Source organism: Rosa chinensis, chromosome 5, assembly GCF_002994745.2.
Source record: "Rosa chinensis cultivar Old Blush chromosome 5, RchiOBHm-V2, whole genome shotgun sequence".
NCBI lineage: Eukaryota > Viridiplantae > Streptophyta > Magnoliopsida > Rosales > Rosaceae > Rosa > Rosa chinensis.
This window is the reverse complement of record NC_037092.1, coordinates 23,214,888-23,225,441: the sequence shown is the minus strand read 5'-3', so window position 1 is coordinate 23,225,441 and position 10,554 is coordinate 23,214,888. Positions and strand designations below refer to the sequence as shown.

Below are 10,554 nucleotides of genomic sequence, written 5' to 3'. Positions count from 1 at the left end.
CAGAACTCCCTTTCCATCTTGCAAACCGCGTAATTTGCTGAGTGCAACACCGCTCAATAAAATACCGTCGGGCACGTCTACGTGACGCTGCTTCCTGCTAGGACCAGCAGGGGGATATCCGCCAGCGGCGAATCCCGAGGCTACGCCTCACTCTGACAACGACTGCCACGCGGCGTTACGGTCAGATAGTCCCTATGGGACACGGGGACTTGTCAACAGTCTACGACGGCCCTGATCAGGTACGTTGACCCATGTCACTTGGGTACTAAAGATTGGGCTCGCCACCCAACACCCTCTGCTCCGTGCAGCTCCCCCTCAACAAACAATTTGCCGACCATCCGGAGGTCCGTCTCGGCTAGGGAGTGGGGGACTCCCTGGCGGGCCTAGCATGGGCCCACCCGAAAGGGTATAAAGCGTTCGCTCAGTAAATCCATGGTTAACAACGCAGTGACGCTAATTATGCTTTTGTAAGTCTAGCGGAGGTAACGCTTCACACCGCCGATCAACTCCCCAACCAAGATTGCCCTCCTTGACTGGGGACTTGGGGGACTTGTACCTACATGTGCATTTGCAAGCATAATTAGCTATAATGAGCCACGCTCATTGTACCGCCAGAGGTACCAACTCCCACAAAAGGAGTGACCTACAGAAACACAGTCAGGCGGGCCACCGCCTGAGCCCAGGATCGCCCCCAAATCACCGCTGACGCGCCGCCACGCGCTACGACAAGATAGCACCAGAAGCTCCAAACGCTGGGAGTCGAAGCACATCAGTCCCACATCGAAAACAAGAAGAAGATCAACCTTCTCCTCACCTATAAAAGGTTCTCTCCTCTCTCCTCATTAATTACGCATTTTACTACTCATATATTGTTATGCTGCCTATATGCATTGACTGACTTAGGCATCAGAGAAGTGAAGACAGCCCAATGCTGTCTCCCTCTGACGCCCTGTCTCTCGTGTGACAGCTAGCGAAGGCCATCAAGTCTTCAGAGTAGCGGTCCGCCCACGGGACCCCCGTTAAAGATCGGCTACCGTCGGACTTTGAGCATTAACAGTAGAAGACATAAACTTTAATTTCTGGAGATTGCAACAAAAATGACAACAACAAAAAAAAAAAAACAAAGAGAAAATGTGGAGGGAAAAGTTGAGAAAAATAAGTGTATGTCTTCTTTTATTTTATCACTTTCATGTACAAAGATAGAAAGATTTCACAAAGAAAGAGAAGCAATCCCAGCTTTAATTATAATTAAATTCCTTGACGTTTTGTTTTCCCATAATCAATTTTTTGTGCGTTTATCTTTCCAAAGATGGTAATTACTCATAAGTGTAATTTTGAAACTTTAATTAGTTATAAGGATACTTAACTCTTTTTGTTTTCGTAAGGCCACTTTAAGGCCCAAAAGCATCAGTTACTTTTTCAATCATACCAATTTTGCCTTCAACTCTCCCTCTCTCTCTTTTCTTCGATAGAATTGATCTTTTCAAAAACAGATCACGTTCTCTTTCTCTCTCTACTTTTACTAGAAGGACTGTGCATCTCCGCCGGCGCACCATCCAGTCTCCGTCACTGCCTCATGACTATGAGTCTCCACTGACACACCATCTTGTCTTCGCCGGCATCCAATTGTTGGAAGGATCGCATCTCCGCCTGCACACTGTCCCGTTTCTACCGCAATGAAGAATCATTTCTAGGCAACGATCTCGAAGCCCGACGAAGGCTGTGGTAGTCAGGCACCTTTAATCTCAACAAAGCTCCACTGCGTATCTTCGGCAATGATCTGATTGGCTTCTTTCTACCAAATAGGTACGGTGATGTAAATTTTGTGTTCGATTTTGATTAGTGATTTTTGATAATGGAGATGAAATTAGGTTTTTGTATTGATTTTGATAGGGATTTACAATGAGTGGCAGGTGGAGATGGCAAAGGTGCTTGTGGAGATGAGGCAAATTCACTTGTTCAAGCATTAGGCCGAGCTTGGCTTTGATGATGAGGAAAAGAAAGCGTTCTTTAATCAAGTTAGGAGTTTTTTGGGCCTTTCTTTGTGTAGAATGTTTTGCTTATTTAGTGGTTGGGATCTGAGATTGGATTTTGGTGCGAAGATGTGGAGGCATTGGATGAAAGTGATAGTTTGGTGTTTGTTTTGATGGAGTTGGACTTAAATTTTAGTTGAATAAGATCCAAACCATGTAGAACAATATATGTCAAGACAAATAGGGACTTATCTGGATTGCAAATTCAGGTGACTGCGCTCAATTCAAGCTGTCTAGGGGTTTTGGCATCATATATCAAAACTGCTAGAGAACTGTTAGCAGATTCAAAAGCTGGCAAGAATCCATTTGATGGCTTTACACCTTCAGTATGTTAATACAGGCCTCATTAGAATCATATCAATTATGTAAATTTGCAGTAGTAGATTCCGAAGATCATGTAAATTTGAGTAGTGCCTCCACTGACCAAGAGATCATTCGGCCAACCAAGAAATGTAGAAATGAAGTCTCATGCTGAAGGTGGCAAAATTATGCCTATGGATTTAGAGTGTCATCATTGAAAAATGATAGTAGCATTACCACATTGACAGTAGCTTTATAGTAGTGACTTTTTACAACTACAGAAGTAGCTTTTACATAATTATATCATTTTTGAATTCTGCGTACTTTTTGTATCATTGAATATGATTTCTTTTCTCGATTGCAATAGCATTTTTATATCGGTTGTATCCTTTATATTTCTATAACTTTGTTAGTCTCTGAGAATAGCTTTCGCAGTCTCTAGAAGTAGCTTTTGTTCTGTTTGGTAGTAATTTTTGTTTTGCTTGGTTATTACTTATGGCGTTGATGAGAGTAACTTTTGGTGATGGTGAGAGTAGCTTTTGTTACTGGTGAGAGTAGCTTTCTAGTATTGGTGACCAGTAGCATTTATTGCAGGTGAGAATAGCTTTTGGTATTGGTGACAGTAGCTTTTGTTCGTGGGGATAGTAGCTTTTGGTTTTGGGGAGCGTAGCTATTGTTGGTGATAGTAGCTTTTATTGCTGGTGACAGTAATTTTTGTGAGCTTGCCGGAGATCGCCGGAAATCTCATCAGAGTAACTTTGGTTGCTAGTGATAGTAACTTTTGTGGTCGCCGGAGACCCCGCCGGAGTTGGCCGGGGGACGCCGGAAACTCGCCGGAGTTTGTCGAAGGTCGGCCCGAGACCTCGCCGGAGAAGGGGGAGGGAGAGTGATTGTTGACTTTTTATTCTAATGGCATTTACGTAAATGACTTTTTATATCTAAAATTTAACATAATATTTAATCTAATGACCTTATGAGGGAAAAAAAAAATGTGGTGGCCCTATGGCTAAAAAAAAGTTCAAAAATGGTCTTATATGTAATTGGCCTACTCTACTAATATACATTGGGCTTTACATTTGATGCCCTGGGCTATCGCCAAGCATGCCTAGCACTAGGGCTGGGCCTATTTCCATTCTTTGGGCAATTAATAAACACTTAGCACCCCATTTACCGTCAGTCATGCAAAGCGGATTAGACATCCTCTGAATAACATAAGGAGGTGTCTACGGCTTTAGAACAATGAATGTCGTGTATCTCTTGTACTTAGGGGTGTGCAAAACACGGAACAAACCGGCCAAACCGATCAAAACCGACTGATAAATATGGTTTGGTTAAGGTTTTTGAGATTTAAAAATTGAAAGCCGGTTCAATACCGAACCAAACCATTTATGAATTGGGTTGGTTTGGTTTCTCTTTTGCTTAAACCGCGGAACCCGAACCGGCCAATATGTTTGAAATGTAATACGAAAAAGTTTTAAATTTATATAAATATACATATATATATATATATATTTATAGGGTAAAGTTATGCTATGTTAACATTTCTCATACATCAACTATTTTTACCCCTTTAAGGACTCATGTTACCACTTTGAGGACTAATATTACTATTTTGAGGACTTATATGGTAAACTAAGAAAATTTGCCACTTTAAGGACTCATGTTACCACTTTGAGGACTAATATTACTATTTTGAGGACTTATATGGTAAACTAAGAAAATTTGCCACTTTAAGAACTCATGTTACCACTTTGAGGACTAATATTACTATTTTGAGGACTCATGTGGTAACTAAGAAAATTTACCACTTTAAGGACTCATGTTACTACTTTAAGGACTAATGTTACTACTTTAAAGACTTATTTTACTACTTTTAAGACAATTTTATGCATGTCATACGTTAACACATTGTAGAATTTTCCTATATTTATATATATTCATTTGTCCAATTATTCTCAGTAAGTTATAATTGTAAGTTCTAAATATCCAATTATAACTTTATTCTCAAATGATATACTACCATATCGAATCCAATGCCCAAAGGCCTAGAAGTCTAATATATAATCGCTACGATCAATTTGATCCTCTCATATCACATATCTCAATCTCTCATTCTCTAACCTTTAATACTACCATATTAACTTATTAAGCTACTATTTATACACTACTACAGAAAATGAATCACACGACACCTCTCAGACGACGCCATACTGTTTTCCGTGGTGTGAATCATTTCTCATTATTGAGACGACGGTTGTAAAATTTCCGTCTTCTAATATGAATTCAACCAACGGGTGTTTTTCATGCTGAAATTATGCATTGCTTCAGAAGACGTTTATAAATGAAAGCGTGGTGTGAGGTTAAATTGTCATAGAGGCGGCAAGTTTCGCACCAATTGGCACCAGTTAAATTTCCTCAGCATGTAGTGTTTATACGACGGTTACTTTAAAACTGTGGTGTGAATTGATAGATTTGCAAGCCAAAACATGTTCACTGGCATTCCCTCTCACATTTCCCTCCATCGTCTTCCCCCCAAATTTATTTCCCTCTCAGCAGGCAATATGAGGAGGCAAAATTGAAAATTTTGAAGTGGCATTCAGACAACATATATGTGAAAAACCGTGATCTGATGTCTTATATGGCAAGTTTCCCACAATTTGGCAGCACTTAAATATAGCGGTGATACGACAGTTAGTTTAAAACTGTGGTATGTATCCATAGTTTTAGAAGCAGAAAGAACGTGTCTACCAACATTCCTCCTAACATTTCCCTCCATTCTCCCATTTCCCTCCCATGCGCAACAAGAGAAGGCAAATTGAAAATTTAAAAAATGGCATTCAGACAACGTGTATGTGAAAAACCATGGTCTGATGCCTTGTACATGCATGCATTAACAAATGACTTACCTAGCCATGTGTCCTAAACCACTACACGTTTAAACCAAGTTAGAGGAAAAAAATTTATAAAAAAAAGCCCCCAATAACACACGCACTCCATCACTACCAGCCCTAGATACAGGCACACGGCGGCATTCACTCCAAATCTTCACCACCCCAAGATGAGTGCTCTAATTTCGACTTCCCCAGAGCCTCCGGTAGCACAGCAGTATCTTTCCAAAACTCCACCGAGCCCGACTCTCTCCGACACCAAAGCCGTCAACCCTAAATCCACCGCCTCTGAATCCCTCAATCCCAAGTCGCTGGTACCAATCCTTGACTCTCTGGTACCAATCCCCAACTCTCGTGGTAGCATTAACTCTCTTTCCAGAATTCCACTGCTACTCCGACACTCCCTTTCCCAATCCCCGACTCCAAAGCCATTGGCCACGAATCCGCTGCCTCCTAGATCTCTCAGGTACCAATCCCCAACTCCGAGCCCCTTGACCACGACTCCACCACCTCTGAGATCTCTCTGGTACCAATCCCTGAAACCCTTGACCATGACTCCACCGCCTCCGAAACCTCTTTGGTACCAATCCATGATTTGTCTTCGAATATGATAAATTCTCGTCCTCTCGAATCTGGTAACTTCAATTGGGTGTTTGATTTCGTGTCAAAGTTTGGGCATTTGATTTTGGGTAAAAATTTGGGGGTTTTGAGCTTGGTTTCGGGTTGTCAATGATTTTGGGTATATGATATTATGATTAACATTTTTTGGTATGCAGGAATTGGGTAAGAGTTCAGCAGACTTGGTGCAATTTTGGCTTTTGGGCTTAATTGCAGAAGTGCTTACTGACATCAAATAGTAAGCCTCCTTGTCCCCCATTGCGATTGTTCCTTTGAACTTAATCAAGTATTGTTTTCAAAGGTCTCCAGTTATTGCTATGGCGAGTTCACACAAGAAGTTCACACAAGAAGATTACTACTTCTAGAGTGTAGTTTACAGAAGAAGACATAAACTTACCCAAGGTTGTTCCGAGTTCTGACCGGTTCAAATGGCAGGTACATTCTAATGATTTGTGGGTTCTTACGTTTTAGATGAATTTAGAAAAGGCTGATGAAATTTTGACTTTTTTATTCTAATGGGTCATTGAATTTGTAGCTAAATTTGCATATGCAATTGAAAAGTTGAGATTTTTGTACTAATAGGTTATTGAATGTGTAGCTGAATTTGCATATGGGAATGAAAAGTTGATATTTCTATGCTGATGGTAATTGAATTTGTTGGGTTGCAGTGAGGGAGATGTGTATCTATTCAGTGGTTGCATTACATCATGGAAACTACCAAACGGGAAAAACCTCTTTTTTGTGACCTGATGTTGTGTTTAATGGGAAGAAACCGATCAGGTTGTTTCAAATTTGTGTGTGCTTGAATGCTTATATGGTAAAAATAGAGAACATTTGTAATGATCAATTCACAAATCTCTTTTGGGTTAGTTATGCAATGAATATAGGGAGTTTGTGGTATATGATTTTCATTTTGTATTCCTGCACTCGAAGCCACTAGTTTGTGGTTTTTATCTTGTTCATTTGTTCAATAAAACCTCCTCCTTCAATGTGGAACATGACCACTGCACTCTTTTATTTATTTATTTATTTTTTGGTAACTTTGTGCTATGTCAACTTGTGGAATTTGTTCCCACACTGAGGACATTTGCTTAAACATGAAAGATAAATTTAGAATCCCACCGCTAAGGGTTTTCTTCTTTAGCTTTTAATGACGGCACCTCGTCTAAGCTTTTTGCATTGAAATTGGTCCAAAGATGCCGCAACGTTAGGATGAATTTGCAGCTTGCTTATTGCACTCGACCAATTTGTCATATATACTTATTTGTATCTTGATAGATTGCACCCCAAAATCCTATACTTGTCATCTTTTGGTATTAAGCCTTGGATCGTGTTTTGGTTATTTTGGCCTTCTGCAAATGTAAAGACCTGTGCATCAAGTTTGTCTTGGAATTGGTTGCTTCAAAGTTTGTATTTAACAAAATTGTTTGTTGTGCAGGTATAAGCAGGAGTAGTTAATTGTAGTCATTTAAGGGTGAGATTCTTCTCCAAGTGCCAGTTATGGTTTCATCTTGTTTCCAGACGTAATTAAGGTGTACAGTCTGCTGCATAATTTTTCTATATACCTTGATTTTGTTCTTAAATCATTTGAGTTATGATTGTGCAGGTTTGACGAGACTACAGTCTCTCAATGTTGGATATTGTAAATGCATCACAGATTCAGACTTAAAAAGGCCATCTCAGGTGCATTTTGGTGTAGGTCATTGTCTTTTTGTGTAATAACCATGGTCATGTTGTTGAGGTTTGGAACTCCTTTTGTTTGCACAGTTTTCTTCTATCTAATTTTATAGATCTGTTTTTGACTCTTTTGCATTTTTCTTTCTTCTCTTATCCCTGTCTTTGGCTACTAGTTTTTGTTGTAAATTGTGAATCATATGAATATGTATCACAAATCAAATAAATAAAATAAATTAGGATTTCTTCTATACTTGTGCAATATATATAGTTTGTTGTAAGTTCCATACTTCTACATCTGTTTTCACCTATCTTCTGTATTTTTAGTTTTGTATCCGTTTTGGTCTAGTTACATTCATATATCTCAGCTCTCAAATTTTTTGATTGCAGACATGGTGGTTGTGGCACACATTATGAATGCGACCTTGGTCATTCCTCAATTGGATATACGTTCATTATGGCATGACTCAAGGTTGTTACAATTGCTCCATTTCCTTCTAAAGGTGTTTTGAGTGCTTTAGTTTATTGAGCATTAACATGAGAAATCTCCCGTGGCTCATAAGTATACCAATCTCTATATCCATTATAGGAAAAATAAATATCGATTTGCTTGCTGCTGAAAATATGCTCTCTTGAAAATCTATAATTAATTTTTTTCGTGTAGTGAATATCTAATACAACCTTCACCAGCTAGACACTATTGCTAGACTCTTTTTCATCTGCTCATGCCTTCAAAGAACTGCTGATGCTTCTTAGTTGCAGTAGTGTTGATTTTTGTCAAACAAGAGAGCTTGATTGGTTTCTTGCATAACTGATTGTTGTGATTAATTTTCTGTGCAGATATCTATCTGAGTTACTTGGGAAGTTTACACTCTCAGGTTGTTGAACCAAGGTCAGTTTCAAACTTTCGATTCAAGCTTGTGAACATTCTCTAAAGTTCTTTTATGTGATCCATCGTCCCGTGCACCTTATAATTTAGCATGCCTATAGTTAGAGCCAGCATATCCTGATTTCTACAAGATAGGATTTGTTAGAAGTATGAGAGCTTATGGAATTGCGTTTAAAGAAGACCAAAATGAGTTTGAAGTTTTTTAACCTTGTTTATGCAATATCATTGTTAAAATTTGGATATTGTTTGATCGATTTGTTTGGAAAATGAGTCATTTATTGTGTATATTGCTAACAATGGTCACAAATTTATTTGCAGGAAAGTGTACACAAATATAAAGGAAGAGGATATGGCATATTGAAGTAATGCTCGGGGTATTCCTTTCTGAACTGTGAATTTTGTTTCTCATTTGTTCTTGGTATCAAGTTTTCTTGAGGTGGTAGACCTTGACAACAATATTATCTTTCATTGTTTTGTTTTTGTTCAAGCAAATAGCATTAAATTATATAAGAATGCAAACACTTACATATGAAATCTTCCTTCTTCTTTTTTTTTTGGGTTTTACATTTCCCACCATGGCACGTAACGTTATCTTTGTTCCCTTTGTATGTGGTAGGAAGAGACGGATGGTGGGCTCGAGATTGCTGTCTATTTTGTACCTTTATGCAGTCTGCATATCTAGAGGAGTTTGAAGAAGAATTTAAGGGTATTAACCAAGAGCAGATCTGCAGACTTCACAAAATGCTCGCTCCTTATCTTCTTTCAAGTATAAATGCAAAACTCTATTAAGCATATGTAAATGTGCACCGTTTCAGAGTATGTAAATGTTCAACGTTTCTTAAGATTGAATGTGAAATTTAGCAAGCAAACAAAACCGCAGCATTGCTCGGGGTACCTCGCTAGTAATAGCTATTTATTATGAGAAAATTACTGTTTATTTGGTCAATTTTTGGTTTCAGCTTAATTTGAATCTTACCATTACCGAATCAAACAACAGTAGGAAAAATGAAAAATATGTCATCTGATGAGGATTATAGGGTGGAATCAAACAAAATTTCTACAATTCAGACGACGGTTCTTACTGATATCATTGTTGGATACACACACAGACAACAAGTAAGCAAAAACCATCGTCTCAAATGTCACAAGACAACGGTTAGAGTTATATTTGTCGTGTGAAAGCGCACGCACTGAATTTTTAAATCATCACACCACATTTTATGCTGGAAGAACTGTCGTGTGTATACAATTTACACGTCTTAAAAATAAAAACCGTGGTATGAGTAGAAGTCACACAACGCTAGAATCCTACAAACCGTGGTATGAGTAGAAGTCACACCACGCTGGAATCCTAATAACTGTGGTATGAGTAGAAGTCACACCACGACATATTTCTGTCGACAACTTGTCGACAGCATGTCGGCAGATCTGCCGGTCTATCAGACGAAGAATTTAGCTGCAAACCGTCGACCCAATGATCGGTATACCACGGTTGAAAACCGTCGTTTGACAGCGTTTCATCAGACGACGCCTCGATAGACCACGGAAATGCAAAACGTGAGACGACAGTTTTAAACCGTCGTGTGAAGCCTTTTGTGTAGTAGTGATAGCTAAGCCATCAAATAAGTCAATCACTTTGAATAAATTCTCGATTTTGGTTTTTGAATATTGGTTTTGGATTTGATTATTGTATTTTAAATTTAGATTACACTTATTTAATATAATTTTTATTATTTAGATTGAATTTTACTAGAATTTTTTTTTCATAAATAGTATGTTAATATAATATAGGTTAAAACCGTCTAACCGACCAAACCAGACCATCTTTAATTGGATTGGATTGGATCGGGTTAAGCTTTTTTTTTTAATGACCGATTGTCCAAAATGCTTAAACCGCTCACTTTAGTATAGAAACGGTTTAGAGTCAAAACCAATCCAACCTAATCCATGTGCAGCCCTACTTGTACTCATAAGCTTGGCTCTCAAATTCTCTTATCTTTCATACTATTTTTGACTATATTATGTATTTATATATGTATTTCCTTGATTTGATATATTGATTATGAATATCGGATACTATTTACCCAACACAAATAGTGAGATTTGGGATTCAACGTGCCAAAGACTTTTACTATTTGGGATTCATTGAATT

General features: G+C 38.5%; 1 long non-coding RNA gene across 1 annotated transcript; it reads left to right on the top strand.

Moving 5' to 3' along the window:
- Window positions 1-1,421: 1,421 nt before the first annotated feature.
- LOC112167770 lies at window positions 1,422-2,656 on the top strand. Its single transcript, XR_002923923.2, has 2 exons — window positions 1,422-1,806; window positions 1,914-2,656. It is a non-coding gene; the product is annotated as an uncharacterized LOC112167770 (long non-coding RNA).
- Window positions 2,657-10,554: the final 7,898 nt, after the last annotated feature.